The 16,908-nt window shown below is 37.0% G+C and overlaps 1 long non-coding RNA gene and 1 pseudogene across 1 annotated transcript in view; both read left to right on the top strand.

Moving 5' to 3' along the window:
- Positions 1 to 16,908, top strand: part of LOC145558516 (secretory carrier-associated membrane protein 1-like) — a 196,802-nt pseudogene that overhangs the window by 104,440 nt on the left and 75,454 nt on the right.
- LOC145559748 (uncharacterized) overlaps positions 11,422 to 16,908 on the top strand; it is a 75,749-nt gene continuing 70,262 nt past the window's right edge. Inside the window, exon 1 of the long non-coding RNA XR_014092919.1 lies at positions 11,422 to 11,689. This is a non-coding gene — a long non-coding RNA (uncharacterized LOC145559748). The remainder of the gene's footprint in view (positions 11,690 to 16,908) is intronic.

The raw sequence follows: 16,908 nt of genomic DNA, 5'->3' as shown, positions 1-16,908 counted from the left end.
TGTTAAATTGCTTCCAATATTAATGGTAATTCTATTGTTATTATGATCACCATATTGCATGTTTAAAGGGAATATGTAATTGAAAATCATGCCTAATAAGATAATTTGGACAACCGGTTTAGGTTCCTTTTTAATCTTGTTGTTTAATCAAGTGATCACGATATTTTAAAATTATGTGTTGCATTAATATTCAACCAATTTAGCATAACAATAGTTTGGAACAAATTGAATTTTTGTTTGTATGCCTTTGAGATCGCAGGAATCACTTTTCACTATAAGAATCGAGTAGAGGCCAATACGGGCGAATGTGACTTCATGAATCACTTCGTACCATCATCCCCGATCCTCCTTTCGTGGTTCCAAACCATATGGAGTTAGTAATCTCATGGATAATATTTTTCTAAGCCATGAACTTTTACATATGATCGACACCAACAAAGGAAGGGCTGACAAGGCAGCAATTAAAATTGATATGTCAAAAGCTTATGATAGAGTGAATTGGACCTTTCTCCTAAAGGTCTTACAGGCGTATGATTTTCCTGCTTGGTGGATTCATAGAATCTCACAATGCATTTCGACGGTGTCTTACAGAACTCTGGTAAATGGACAGGTGTCAGAGGTGCTCCACCCAGAGTGTGGTTTGAGACAAGGAGACCCTCTCTCTCCCTATCTGTTCCTTTTTTTGTATGGATATCCTCTCAAGGATGTTGTTGATGGCTGAAAATATTAATCTCATCAAAGGGTTAAAGGTTATGCGGAGATCGCCCTCGATCTCACATTTATTTTTTGTTGATGATGCCATGGTGTTTTTTCAGGTTACAGATGACTCTTGGGCTTCGCTGGTAGAGGTTTTTCACAGATTTGGAGATATTTATGGACAACAGTTGAACCTGAGTAAACCTTGCGTCAAATTTAGTAGTTTGGTGTCCTAGGAGAATGTGAACCGATATAAAAGCATTCTTAAAGTTCAACATGTTTCGATTATGGATCGTCACCTTGGCGCACCGGTGGATCTAATGGCTAAAAAGAGCTTGAGTTTCCACTTTCTAGTGGATAATGTTTCTAAGCGGGTAGCTAGTTGGGGGTCTTTGAGGATTTTCCAAGCGGCAAAATTGATAATCATCAATTCAATTCTAATTAGCATTTCTTCTCATGTAATGAAGTGCTTTAAGCTTCCAGCTTCTATTTGCAACAAGATTGATGGTATTATATATTTCTGGTTTTTGGTGGGCCAATAACGGTGTGAAGAGTATGCACTGGGTGCGAAAAGAAATCCTGCATCTACCAAAAGGAATGGGAGGCCTAGGGATAAGGTCGACGGCTCTTCTAAATGATGCTTTGCTATTCAAACAAGTTCATCGTATGCACTGCAATTCACAACTGTTAGTCTCAAGGGCGTACGACCCTTCTCATCCCTGCACTTTATGTGTAGGACATCCTATCACCGGCGTTCGGGGAAATGCTTATTGGAGTCGACGGGGCTTTCACAAGATTGATAACAAATTCATTGCAGAGTTTTCTTAGAAAATAGGCAACAGAGAGAGAGTGAAATATGCCAATATCCAGTGGGTGAATGGCAATGTTCCAGTCTTACATTCAAACCAACTCTTGAGGGGAGTAGGTCAAGGTCGGGTAGCGGACTTGCTTCATCAAGGGCCTGGAAAGCAGTGGAATGCGACAATTGTTCGTCAGCGATTTGAATGGGAGTCGGCACAACATATTTTAGCCATGGAACTACCGACAAGAGAGGAATCAGACTTCCTCTATTGGTTCCATCATCGTTCTGGCTCTTACACAGTTAAGACTGGCTATGCTTTTCTACTTCTTCTCAGGAAAGGGATGCTTTACAGGATTCCGAGAGAGACTTTTTTAGGGTGCTGTGGAAGCTTAATATTCCACCTAAATGGAGTCTTTTTATGTGGATACTGGTTTTAAATGGCTTGGCTGTAAAGGCAAACCTACAACATAGAGGAGTCCCAATTCAAGAAAATTGTGACTACTATGGTGACGACAAGGAAAGTACTCAACATCTTTTCAGAATGTGTACTATAGCTCAGTATGCTTGGAAGAATTGTTCTTTGGGTATTAACCCAGAAATTGATGAATCTACTCCGTTGGGACCCTGGATCCAGAATTATACCTTCAATGACACGGAGGTGGAGAGATCTAGCCCTAACCAACTGCAGTTAGGACCTCCCCTAGTCTTTCTTAATGTAAACATAGGGACTCATGCGTTCCCCCACAGCCACCCCTTAGGGGAAGGTCAAGAAATTATTATTTTGACGGATGGCTCATGGCAGAAACATTCGGGGAATGCAGGTATGGCTTTGGTTGCCACTACTTATGAGATAACGTATGCTGATGGTGGAGGGAACTTTATCAGAACAAGCTCTGCTTTGCATGCAGAACTTTTGGCGTGTTTGGGTGGCATCCGATGGCGAAGGAGTTAGGGTATGAAAGGGTAACAGTCTACATGGATTCTGCTATTATTATTCATCTCTTGAACAAAACGGAGAAGACTGAGGTTTCAACTTTCTGGCTAATACAGGAAATTAGAAGGGTGGGAGCCTTATTCCAAACTTGTGTTATTTGGAAAGTAGGACGGGAACAGGTGAACCAAGCTCATACTCTGGCTAATCGGTGTAGGGTTTCTCTATCTAGTTTTACTAGTTTGTAGTTCTCTTTTAGTTTCTGGTTGAAAAAAAAAAAAAAAAAAAAAAAACAAACAAACAGGATTTGGCTATTTACATAAATTACATTTAAGAATTAAAGACATCCTTGCCCCTCTTATATTTTAATTAGGAAACATTATTGTTTCCCATATTTAAATTTCTTTCACAAAATAAAAATTACTTTATTAAAACCCTTTAATTACAGTATTTGTGCCTCTTAATCAAATATTTAGAAAATTTTAAAGTACATATTATTTGAGGTAATATAATATAAGAAGATACTTTATACATAAGTGTGCCTATCTTAGAGTAGCTTTAGGACGGGTGACCTCATGAGATGTTTTGTAGGTGAGCAAGAATGAGGAAAAAATGCAGCTAAAGAACTTGTGCTGATCTACGGGACCAATAGTCCTTCTCTTTTGCTGATTTTGAAACTACCCTTAGTGGTCAAAGTGTTACAAATGATATCGAAACAACCTTGTGATCGGGTCCTCACCTTTTAGTTATTGAGGTCAGGCGATTAGTAAGAGAGGATCTCCTTGTGTTCAGGTGTAATGGGAACAATACGATCTTTAGTGGGAGTATGTTCAATGCATACGCTTTGCTTTAAAAATGATTTTATATACAAATACCTACAAAACACAATTTTTTATTGGAAACTCATATAGTAAGGAACTCCATAACTAAGCCGGCTTTATTTGGAGTATTTTGGGATGGATGACATATTACGAAGTTTCTTAGTGTGCGCATGAGTGAATATATACAAAATAGCTCGAAATAATTTGTGTTAGTTTGGGGGGAGTTGTCATTTTGCTGCATTCTATTTATGGTTGGGATATTTTTGTTATGACTAAAAATATTAAAATTATTATGGAACTAATTATTTCCTCATTTCTTACTACACAATATTTGCATATAGAAATAAAAATTTTGCTAGTTGGACATGTGTGATGTAATCTTTGACACATTCTAATAAATGTAAGAAAATTTAATTTTGGGAAAGAGAATGTTGATATGCTTTGGTGTACCTACATTTGTTAGAGTTTATCAAATATTTTAATTTCGTGCTAAGTGAAAAATTTCTACTATATTTTGATGCTTTTTTCTTCTGTTATATAATAGGGGTATATTGCCTGCTATAGAGGTGTTGTCTGATAATGCTACTATTGGGGTAAGTTCTATATTGTCAATACCTTTATTTTTTTGTTAGTAACAAAAGTTATCATTTGTTTATCGTTAAGATAAAATAGTCACGTAAACTATTAATCTGATTCTTGTTTTAAGCTATCATCCTCTATACGTACGTGACACTCTTTTGGTGGCAAAAAGACTAGAAACCATGTCCATAAATTTATGTCTTCATATTGTATTGTTTATTTATTAAATTAAAAAAAAAATATGAGGTTTGCATGCATGAACAAAAATCAGCTTTAAGTCGTGTAAAGTAGTACATATGTTTATTACAAGCATTAAAAAAATCCTAAATTTTCGAGCTGAATGGGGTAAATGTGCATGAGCAATATCTTCCCGACCTTTCGAGACTCACTGTTGGACAAGTCTCGAAACTCTTTTTAAGTTAAGTTGATTCTTCAATAGGAGTCCGACTTCCTCCTGATGAAGTTAGACGTAGTAAATTCAAGAATTAAACTGAATTTTTTTTACAACAACGTAGATAAAAAAATGTGATAACTTTTAATGCTTGTATAAAAGGAAAAATTGACAAAAATAATCCCAACTTTCGCTAATTCGCTCAGAACAATCCCAACTTTGGATTATTTTTAAATAATCCCAACTTTAGGGGTTATTCGCTTTAAACGGTCCCAACCGATCACCTAAACTGTTATATCAGGTTACGAGGACACGTATCACCACATGATAGGTTGAAATTTTAAAATAAAAAAACTATTTTTTTTAAAAAATAAACATCCCACCCACGACCGCCTCCCTTTCACCACCGCCGGCTGCTTCCGAAGCCCCAAACCACCGCCACCAACCTCTGTCACGCTGGTGCGGTTCCCAGAACCTTCCTCCAACATGCCGGCATCGGCGCTTCCGTCCTCCTCCCATAAATCACCAAGCCTCCACCGAAATTAAACCCTGAAACCCTTAAAATAACCCAGCCCCACCGCAAAAACACCCCAATCGACCCTCCCCCACCCTCAAAACCCTCGGCGCTAGGGTTCCGAGGTTGGGGGAGGGCCGATTTGGGGTTTTTATCGGTGGGGATGGGTTATTTAAAGTGTTTTTGGGGTTTGGTAAGGTGGGTTTACGGTGGTGGTTTAAGTGGTTCAGGGGTAAGGGAAGGGGGAAACGCCGGAGCCGACGCCAGCACGGGGTTGAGGCAGTTTGGCGCGACGGTTAGGGCGGGGGTATGGCTGGGCAGTGGGAGAAGGTTGCCGCCTACCGGAATCCGGAGGTTGATGGTGGTGGTTTTCAAGTTATTTTTTTTTTTTGAAAAATGAATAAAAAAATATCAACCAACCATGTGGTGAAACATGTCACTGAAACAAAAAATAAAATAAAATTCCCTCTTTAGCAAGTTACCGGTCACTTGGGATCGTTTAAAGCGAATAACCCCTAAAGTTGGGATTATTTAAAAATAATCCAAAATTGGGATTATTTTGAGCGAATCAGCGAAAGTTGGGATTATTTTTGTCAATTATTCCTACATAAAATTAGTAGAATGAATATTATTTCATATAATGAAACTAGTTAATAATATGTTTATAGCGCAAGTTTTTGGTGAATGTCTCATTGAATACGTAAAACACTTTCATAGTACATGAAACACTATATTTGCAGATGTAGGGTTGTAGGCGTCAATTAAAACACGCTTACTTAAGCATGTTGTGAATATGCTTGGAAATCCTAGAAAGTGGGATTTGACATTATGCGATTAGGGACAAAAAACTAGGGAGCCGCCAACAAGTTTTTAAGGAACTTTTAAACCATTCATGGATCAATAAAGCTAACCATGAAAAGGGACAAACCGAAAGTCAACAATGATGAAATCAATGAAGGTTACACGCCATTCATATTCATGATATTACTAACTCCATATGGTTATGAACTACTATGAAGGATCGTGAATGATTGTATGAAGTGGAGTCATAGAAGTCAACTTTGCTCGTATTGGCCTTATTATTGTGAAAAGTACTCTTTGCAATTTAAAAGGTATACAAACAATATAAAATTTGCTCCAAATTAATATCACTAAGTTGGTTGAATATTAATGCACATAAAACTCTAAGTATTATGATCACTTATTAATGTCGACAAGATTAATATAATAGGGAATCTAATCCGGGTTTCCAAATTATCTTATTAATCATAATTTTCGATAATATATTCTTGACTAAACATGCAAGAGAATTATCAAAATAAATAAAATAGTACGACATAAATACTGGACGTGTAGACACCCATTTGTGTCTCCCCAAAACCAAACCCAGTGATAAGTACCTTTCGCGTTGAATCATAATCGAATGAAGTGAAAGTGTGGAAAGTCTAGTGTTGCGGAAAGTTTTATTTTCTTTTCTCTTCTCTTTGTTTTTGAAAACTTATTTTAAGAAAACAGCCAATCCAGTTTGGTTGGTCCATGATATGGGTCCAATAGTAGTGTAGTTGGATGGGGCTTGACAAGAGCTTTCCAACGATATATTATAAGCCCAATTCCGATGAATATTGAGGAAGTTATGACCAATTTACTAAACTGGGCCCGGTTTGAGCCTTATATGCGGCCCAATGATGTAGGGGAGAGCCTAATATGATTTATCATTCCTAATGCAATTAGGAATGGTTTTAGTCTTCTAGAATCTTCTAGAAGGTTCTTCTCATTCCTAATTCAATTAGTATTGATAAATTGACTTTTGTTGACTTTTCAGAGTTTTAATTAAAATCAAATAGCATTTTTGAGGAAAATATATGATTTTATCCTCCAGTACGGCAAACTTATCTGATTTTCGAAAACGCGTTAAAAACAGGCTTGGCGCCTGACTCCAGGCATTGATGCCTGGAACCAGACCTGGCACTTGGCGCCTGGCGCTAGTGTTGGTGCCTGGCGCTAGTTAGCCAGGGTGGGCGCCAGCTCAGTTTTTCGTGCGCCAGACTCTGTTTTGTTAATTTTATCTTTTTGGCTGATTTTCTCTATAAATAACGTATTAAAAACTCCGTTTTCATTCACCAATTCTCATCAACAGTCAGTTTTAATTAACATTCACCTACAATCAGTTTCCATTCAATTAATTCACTCATTCTCTTCTTTAATCATTCACCATCTCTCTCTTTTCTAAAATTGCTTTTTTACATACAAAATTCCGCATTCGCAAGATCTAGAAACACCTAGCCATATTCGAAGTTGCCTTCGCCCTAGACGTGAAAGGTTTAATTTCCGAGGGTTTGGTCCCAAATCTCTATTTCAATTATTTAGTTTAATTGTTTGATTATTATTTTCCTTGAAGTTACTAACGTGTGTATTTTGTTATTAGAAAGAGGTACGAGGCATCAAAGTAAGTGCTTTAATGGTTTTAATTGATATTATGATGTAGAAATCATGTTTATATTGTTATTATGATATTCCTAGTATCATGTTTAGGGAAAAGGTTATAATATGAAATGTGCTTATTATGATTCCTGCGATGCTTCCTATGTTCTTCCTAATATTTATGATTGCTAGTATCATGTTAGGGTTAAAGATTTGATTTTTATTGCTTAGTGACATGCTAGGGTTTGTTATTAATCTTGTTAGTATCATGCCTAGGATCTTGCTATTATTATGCTTTAAACATGATTTATGATTATTTTTATAATTGTTTTGATTATGATTATAATTTTATTATTATTATGATCATGATTATTAATATGATTATTTTTTATGATGATATTATTATTATTATGATTATTATAATGATTGTTATTATAATTACTATTCATGATTATTATTGTGATATTTATTATTATGTTGCTTGATAGTTTATTTTTATTGCTTGATCACACCTTTTATGCATGTTTAAAGGGAATTTGGTACTTGTAATCACGCTTAATAAGATAATTAATAATCTTGTTTAGGGTTAATGTGATTATAAATTCAAGTGATCTCCAATAATAGATTTGTTTGTGCATTAATATTCAACCAACATAGATAAACAGGTTTAGGGTTAATCCTATTTGCATGTTAATTAAAAAGCGCACATGAATACGATCAGAATAAAGTAGAGGCCTATTATTAGGGCAGGTTCAATCTCTTTTAGGTTGGATTTGTACCTTCATCCCTGAACCCTTATTTGGTTCTAGACCTTATGGAGTTGACGATCTCTTGGATCGTTAAGGGGTGTAACCTTCACCTCGTGAACGGTTTACAAGTTCCTAAAACTTGTTGGCGACTCTTTTGCTCTATCTTCTTCCCTTTTGGACGCCACCGTACTTTAGTGTATGACCACAGTGGGGTTCAAGCTAGGGGTTAACGCTTGAAATTTATTCCCTACAGGACGCAACATCATAAAATTATTAGTTAAAGCATAATAATGACCCTAAACATGATAGTAGCAAAATAAATAATATAAGTAATTAGATAAATTAATTACTCACATTACGTAATCTCCTTTAAATTGCTACATCATGAATAAATTGCTAGTAACTTCAATAAAAAATATAAAAGAACTAAGTTATAATATAATAAAGTTTTGATTTTTCAAAACTCTAAAAAATTTACTTTTTACACCTGTTAATGAGTAATACTCCTAGTATTGCAAAGGGACTTTGTATTGTTTGAAAACGATGATTAGAATAGGCATAAGGATGATTGAAGGCTTGAATTGTTGTGTGTATGCTTGTATTTTGCTTTTTCTTTTTGTTCTCTATCTATTCTATTCGAAATCCTAGAATTAGGGTCGTATTTATATGCAAGAAGGCGGATAAAGAGGGGCCGAGCATAAATTTTTGTGCCGTCACACGGTGATTTGTATGTACCATGCAACGGTTCTTTGTGTCGTGCCACAATTCTTAGTATTGTGTATGCCAAAGTGCTTTGTAACATGAGACGTTACAGTGTTTTGCTTTAAAAACCTCCATAACTTTTGATCCGTAACTTCGAATAAGGCAAATAATATAGCTTTGGAATGGTATTTAAGTCTACTTTCCAGCACATCTTTTTTTGAAAGAAGTCTTAAAGGACTATATATCATTAATTAAATTCATACGTCATCTACAATTGACAATCAGTGAAAACAGATCTAACAAAATCAAACAAGAATTGATTGGGGAAGGATTATGAATCCAAGTACATAAATATAACAATTCGACACATTCTCGATTCGTTGTTTCATACAACTTTTAGAGTATATCCATCGCTGCTTCATAATTTTGTGAAAAAGAAATTTCTTTTGCTAATTTTGTAACCCGAATCAGATCAATAATCAATCATAGCCTCGCACAACTGGAGACCAAATTAAACGTAGATAACACCTTGTCTTTCGAAGGAGTTTGAAAAACCTTGTCTTTCGAAAGAGATAAAAAAAACCTTGCCTTTCAAAGAGATAAACCTTTTCTTTCAAGTAAGACATTATTATAATATAAAAAACTAGAAAAAAACGTAAACAAAGATTGGGGCTTTCCACAGGTGAATCCGATGGAAGCCCCTTCGAAATTAACAATGGAGGCTAGGTTTTTTTTTTTTTTTTAATCTTATCTTACTTTCCAACATAAATAAACGTAGTTTGAAATACTTTTGTAGATTTTTTGATGTAGGGGTTTTAGTGCAAGGGTGTCAGATTTGGGTCGAGTTTTAGTCTTTTGCTCATATATTTTTATTTAAAATCGGAATTGGGCTTATGATATATCATTTGAAAGTTTATATCAAAGACTATTCAACCAATAAACATTTGAATCAGAGTTATGGGGCCATGAAATCAGTTTTTCTCGATTTTTGGCAAGGGTCATGAAAAGAGAAAATTAGGTTATGATTTGGGCTAGGAAAAGGGTATGAATGGATATTTCGGCTAGGATATGGATTGGATTAGGTGTATTGATATAAATATATGCTAGTACTTGTAGGGAATATTTCAAGCATTACCCTTGTAGACACCCAAATGTGTCTCCCCAAAACCAAACCCAGTGATGAATACCTTTCATGTCATTTGATTATCGAACAAAGCGAAAGTGTGAAAAGTCTAGTGATGAGGATGTTTTAATTAAAATATATATTCTTTCTGTTTTTGAAAATACTTCTTTTCTTACCTTATTTATGGAAAACATGCATTCCAGTTTAGTTTGGTCCATAATAAGAATCCAATAATAGTGTATTTGGATGGGGTTTGAAAAGACCTTTCCAACGATATATTATAAGCCCAGTTCCGATGAATAATGAGGAAGTTATGGCCAAAATACTAAACTGGGCCCGATTTAGTTTTTATATGCGGCCTAATGATCTAGTGGAGGGCCTATTATTAATTATCATTCCTAAAGCTATAAGGATTGATTATAGTCTTTAAGAATATTCTAGAAGGTTCTTTTAAATCCTAATGGAGTTAGGATTGATAATTATGTTTCAAAGAGTTTGAAATTGAATAAAACTACTCCTTTTTAGAATCCTTGTTTTGTACAAAGTGGATTATATTCAGATTTTATTTTTGTGACTTATAATATTTATCCAAATTTTATATGGTTGGATAGATCTTGAAATTATATTTCCAATGATATATTATAATATTAAATCCAAGCTCTAACGAAAAAGATATGAATAAGATATGAAACTCTATCCAAAACTGACACCCTTCCACTAATTCGGCCATATCTTTTTATCTACAAAAGATTGTAATCAGATTCTAATTTTGTTGGAAAGTAAACTTCAAGGGCTTTCCAACGACATATTATATTCCTTATTTGGACTTCCGGATCAAAAGATATGATAAAAACAATACGCGTGAAACTGATTATTACACTACAAGAAAAAGTCAATTTAGCGACTAATATTTGCAACTACTCTTATATTCAGTTGCAAAAAATATTTTTGCGACTTAAAAAGACGGGTAGTTGCAAATTTTGCGACTGATTTTGCAGTAGTTGCTATGCGGTCGCTAATTTGCGACTGATATTTGAAACTACCATTATATTCAGTCACAAAAAATATTTTTGCGACTGAAAAAGACCGGTAGTCGCATATATTGCGACTAATTTTGAAGCAGATGCTAAGTAGTTGCTAATTTGCGCCTGATATTTGCGACCACCTTAATAACCAGTCACAAAAATGAGACTGAACTATTCTGTCAGAAATCTTGTTACCAGTTTGATATTCATCCTTTTAAAAAATTAGTTGTTATCTGAGCTTTTTCTACATTCCATTTAGCATTGATGATAAACGCTTGTAGCCTTGTAAGGCAAAGGTAAATCGATTATTTACTACTTGAATATTGTACATGAGTATCTGTTATTATCAATAAACATAGGTAATAAAATGTTGATAATAAGAAGGCAAAAGCTAACAAAAATCCCGGGAGCGTTGGATTAGCTAGCTAAAAGTAGAAAGATTAACTTAAAATGAACATTAATAACACCGATCAACCCGTGATTTTGTCATGCAATCCCAAGTTAATACCACTTGTCCACTTTAAGTAATATTTTAAATGCTTATTCAATGCTCATGGAGCGTTCGTTAGCAAGATCCTAATAAAAAGAAGTGAAGAACCTATACATGAGATGTCTTAAACTAATACGAAGTATATGATTAAATTTGACCAAATAAACTAACCCCTTAAGCAATTTTTAGTGGGTGCTAACTTACTATTAGTGAATGACAGGATAATACAGCTTATTAGCGCACCTCATCAACGCTTCTTCATTTTTCAGGCACCGAGTTCTTGAGTCTAACCCTAGAGTCACTGCTCACAACTGAAAAAACCCCCAATTCTCTATCTTCCTCTCTCATCTACTCACCTTCTCCATCAATCTGCCTCTGTAACTGTCACCATCGCTCATATCGCCGGATTCCTTGTACACCGACGCCGGCGCAAATTCCTCTATATGTAAGTTCGTTTATTTATTTATGTTCATCTATTCCAGTTCTAATCTCTAGTGTGTTTTTTTCTATTTTTTTATATTGAGATCAATTTGTTGATTAATTTTGTTCATTTATTGAATTGCTTTGGAGTTTCAATGTCAAAACTTGCGTTTTTAATTAATCGTATATTTCTACATGGTTTTGCTTGATTTTTGTTATTGACAAGGCAATAATCGTGTCGTTGAGCGAGTAAACCTAAATCAAATGAATTTATAACGCTCTACTGACCTAATACGAGTATAGGGTAAATAGAGGGGTCGAACCACAGGGAGAAATGCTTAAGCACTGCATTCATTACCTAGGGTCTAAGCTATCTCGGAACAAGAAGTGTGAATAACTAAGAGGTTAAACTAAGAACGAAATGGATTAAAATTAATATAGCTAGGCACCAAGGGAAATGGGTAGGTGAAGTTGACGCTTGATCATGCAATAACAAAGTAGCAAATCAATGGCAAACTAAACATGCATGAATACCGAAGTAAAGGGGTCCAATCTAACCGCCTTCCGGGGTTAATTGGCTTCTCCTAACATAGCCTCTATGTTTCTACATTAGAACCATATATTAGAAGGTGCAAACAAAGAATTATCGATAGTAATGAATCTCAACTAAGTCAACTTCCGTTACTTGTTAGCAAAGACTCATCTTTGATCAACTAACAATGTGCACTTGCAAGAAGACCAAAGAATATCAAGCATGCAAAGACTTTAATCACCATTAACATAACCCCAACATTATAAGCATGAACAGTTAGCAACTACACCATCCCAACACCCTTGGCTAGGTGACTACTCACAAATCATATTGAAAACACTATCAATCATCAAATCAATAACCATCAACATGATTAATAAGCAAAGAAGAAAAATCAAAGCAAATAAGCAAAATAAAAAACAAAGGTAAAGAGAAAGAGTAAGAGATTGCTCATTAATTGAAGATGAAGGTCTACAAAGAATTGAACAAACTCCTTCTTCAAAATCCAAGTTCATCAATGAAGAAAACCACACTTTCTCTCTCTACCAATGAAGACTAATAGTGTTTCTCTCTCTAGATTAAGCTAAAATGTAGAAAAATTAAAACTAAGTTAATCTAATCTCTCCAAACGTTCTAAGATGGGACTTATATAGTCCGTATAGAGCCAGCTGATAAAAGGAGAGGTCCGACCGATCAATGGGAAGGTTCGGCCGGACTACAAGGTAGGTTCGGCCGGACTACAGGGTAGGTTCGGCCGGACTACAGGGTAGGTTCGGCCGAACCATGGGTAGGTTCGGTCGAACCTCCCTGATCCTGGTCTGGTCGAACTCCTGTGGTTCGGCCACTCCTGCAAAACTGCCAAATTGCATCTTGTCCCTACCTCGACGTTCGGCCAAACCACTGAGCAGGTTTGGCCACACCTTCAGGAGGTTCGGCCGAACCTCTTCTGAATCATACTTCCTCCAGCTTCCCTTGAGCTTAGCTTCCTCCTCTTGAAAATCCCAATGGTTCCTACAAAGAATAAGCATGAAAATCACAATAAAAACAAAGCGAGAAGACTAAGAAAAGGGAAGATAAAGGAGAAAGAAAAGAGGAAGCAAAACTAAGTAAAAATGCTTAGAAAAAGGGCCAAACAAGTGCAAATGAGGGGAGAATCCTTAGAGAAAAAGGATAAAAGAGTGGCATAAATGCCACTCATCAAAATCCCCCACACTTGCCTTTTGCTTGTCCTCAAGCAAGGAATAATAAAACAAAAAGACAAACACACACAACAAGCATAATATGACAAGGGTTAAGAAAATCAATTAAGCTTCACGATGGGAAATGCTCCAAATGGACTCTAACATAGGGACATGAATCAAAGAATGCTTACTTTTCTCAACTCAAAGAGGGGGAACACGTTCTAAGATGCTCATGGTTGAAGGAGACAAACCTAAGCTAAGCGTAGAGAACTAATGATTTCATCCTCTGCCCTAGCCCCAACCAAGACGGTCCGTGTTCTCTCCACTAGCTTCAAATCATCCCCAAGTTAGCTCCTCATGATTCCTCGAGGGAACCGGAAAAAGAAATTTTATGTGGAATCATAAGGTTATCCCGACATCTCAACTATGCACACTCTCTCCATAGGGTTGAAATCTATCTCCCTCCACCGTTCTTTGACCGCACTCCTCCAAGTCCAAGGGTCTTAACTCGGGTTGTAATGTCATGGCTAGGGGTTAAGGTTGGGAATTAATTTGAAAATTTTGGTGGCAAATCCTAAGCGAAGCAAAAGAGTGGCCATCTCTCAAGAACAACCTAAGAATTGAACCTAAATTCAAATTGCAACCTTCAATACAAAATTTCACAACATTACTTCATTTCTCTCATCATTTTCTCTTTCTTTTCCTTTTTTCAACTTTTTTTTTTTATATTCTTTTTCTTTTTTTTTCTTCTTTTTTTTTTCGCTTTTTTTTTTCTTTTTGGTCTTCATACGTTGCATCCTTCCTCACAAACTTTTTGCAAATATTTTCTTTCATGAACAACTTTCAAAATCTCACTTGAACCAATATTCACAACTTTCTTGCCCAAAAACCAACACTCTCAAATTCGAACCTCAAAAGCCAATGCTTCACTAACTACAAGGGTTGGTAGAACATAGGCCGATAGGTTTGTAATATGGCTAGATCAAGAAAGGGGAATGAGGCCCAAATTGGTTAGCAAGTGGGTGGATGTAAAAACGAAAACCAAATTTGTAACAAAACACAAAGAAAACAAAGAAAAATGAGAAGAAATGCCCTCTTCCTCTTTTAAAGTTGTTTGGTCACGATCTCGGGAGCTAAATACCAACACAAAGATTAAGAGATGCATAGTTAAGGATCCGAAACGCCGCTCACAAGAATGATGAAGGCTAGAACAAATGACACTCACACGGGATAAAAATAAGCAAATACCAACCAAGGGAATCCTATTCACTACGGAGAGCAACACCATCTTACCACTTTCCTGTGAACTAGGGGGTTCAAACGTCCTCAAAAGTTCTAAACCGGGCTACCTTAGCTTATAATGTGTCTAATTCAACCTTAAGCATTTTTAAACCGTGTAAACCCTCATCAACTAGGAAGGTAAGAATTCAAAGTCATGTCATCAAAAAGGCACACAAATTCTCGAATCCAAAAGAATGAGAAAATCCACATCAAAAATATTTCAACTTGCCATAGCCATGCTTGTTACACAAAAGAGAACAAGAAAAACACACAAAAAGGAGGAAGAAATTAAAAAGGTTCATAATCGAGGCATGTAAATCAAATAAATCCCAATCGACATACAAGTGATCGTTGATATCAACATCAACGATCCCAGGTTCCTTGGAACCAAAATCAATCAACCTCGAACCATTCAACTCTTCCTAAACTAGACCTAAACTAAGCACTCAAAGAAAAATAAAAAGAAAAGAAAGGAAAGGTCTCACCGAATGCCGCTTGAAATATAAGACAAGGTAATATATCCAATCTCACCAAGGGAGCTAGTGTTGCTCCTTAACGTCCTACATCTCCGCTTCAAGCTTCAATAAAGATGAGCCAAACAAAAGAAACTACAACAAAACAAGAAAAGGTTAGAAAACAAAGAAAAGACTAAAGAAATAAACAAAAAGAAGACAAAATAAATAAAAAGCTATCTACAAAGTTTGGATTAAGGGGATTTGGATTTTCGAGAAATTTGGATTTTTCTCTCGGGAGCATCTCCACCTACAAAAACTCAGGAATCATCAAAGAAAATCATCATAAATCAGCAAAAATAATCATAAAACATCATCATCATCACCATCACATCACCACATCAATATCATCACAACATCACCATCTCATCACATCACCATCATAACATCACCAACATCATCACCACCATCACAACGCCACATCAATACCACAAGGCCACTATCCTCACTATCCTCCTTATGTGCAAGCAACTACCCTACCACTCTACCTTCCTATGTACACTTCAACCAACCAAAAGGACATCCTCCCCCACACTATTCTTTTGCTCGTCCCGAGCAAAAGTTACAAACGAGAAGATCGGGGGGGAGGGAAAAGAACCCTCATCACTGGTTATCATCTCATCGCCCCCTAGGTTGAGGGGGGTTATCAGGATCAAACCCGGGAGTGTCCATGAAAGGGTGGAAGGGTTGGTTAAAGTGCTCATAGGGCCACCCTTGGACACCCCAACCACCATCAAAAGGAGCGGGGGTGGATGTGGATGTCGGGTCATAAGCCGGATCACACCCACCCGGACGATAGGGGTCGTATGGGGGGGTGCCAACGCGTTGGGTAGGGTCGATGGGACCTTCCCAATAGGCGTAGCAAGGGGGGGGGTGGGGTTTTGAGGGTCATAGGGTCCCCAATGATTGACCGGACCCTCTTGAGGAGGGTGGTAAGGGTAGTTCACATAGGGCGCTTAAATGCCCGCTTGCACAAGATTGTCATAATTTGCCCTCGCGTAGTACCACCATTGTTCAATGGAAGCTTGATTGTCTCGACGGATATCATCGAGGGTACTACGAAGGGCATTGAAATCATAAGGAGGAATGGAAGAAGAAGAAGATGCCTCACCTCCCCCGCTAAGGGGGGGAATGATTTGCTCCTGATGGAGGACCGACGGAGGTTGAGGAACTCCACCCTGGGCTCTAGTTCGTCTCAGCTCATTGGGGATGTTTTGCTGAGGGATCTTCCATTTGAGAGGAGCGCAGTGGTCCACCGTAGTGAGGTCGGGGTCCGGAAGGACACACCATTCTATCTCCCTATCGACCAAGAGGATGAATCGGCGCTTGCTAGTGGTGTAGTTGAGGAAGCGGCTGTGACGGAGGGCGCTTATGGAAAGAGCATAGGGAGGGAAATCGTCGGTGATCTCTTCTCGGGTTTGGTGCACGGGCGGGAGAAATTCAATTTGATCTTTGTATGCTCCATTCTTCAAAGAAAGAGCGATGATAGTAATCATGCCACCCATAAAGATCTCATCACCGAGACGGTTATCCCTAGTATCCAAGAGCCGTTGGATGAAGGTGGAAGAGCATTGAAATTTGAGCCGTTGAGGGTTATCGGCCAAGAATAGGCAAGCAACCTCGTCTTTTACCATGGAGCCGAGGTTTGCTTTGAAGAACACGACATATTGGAGAAGCCGTACAAAATACCTCAAGGCTATATGAATGATATTGTTGACCTTTGAGGTATTAGTTTGAA

This window comes from Chenopodium album, chromosome 9 (genome assembly GCF_948465745.1).
Source record: "Chenopodium album chromosome 9, dcCheAlbu1.1, whole genome shotgun sequence".
Taxonomy (NCBI): Eukaryota; Viridiplantae; Streptophyta; class Magnoliopsida; order Caryophyllales; family Amaranthaceae; genus Chenopodium; species Chenopodium album.
The sequence above is the reverse complement of the archived record's forward strand: the minus strand, read 5'-3'. Positions and strand labels throughout refer to the sequence as shown.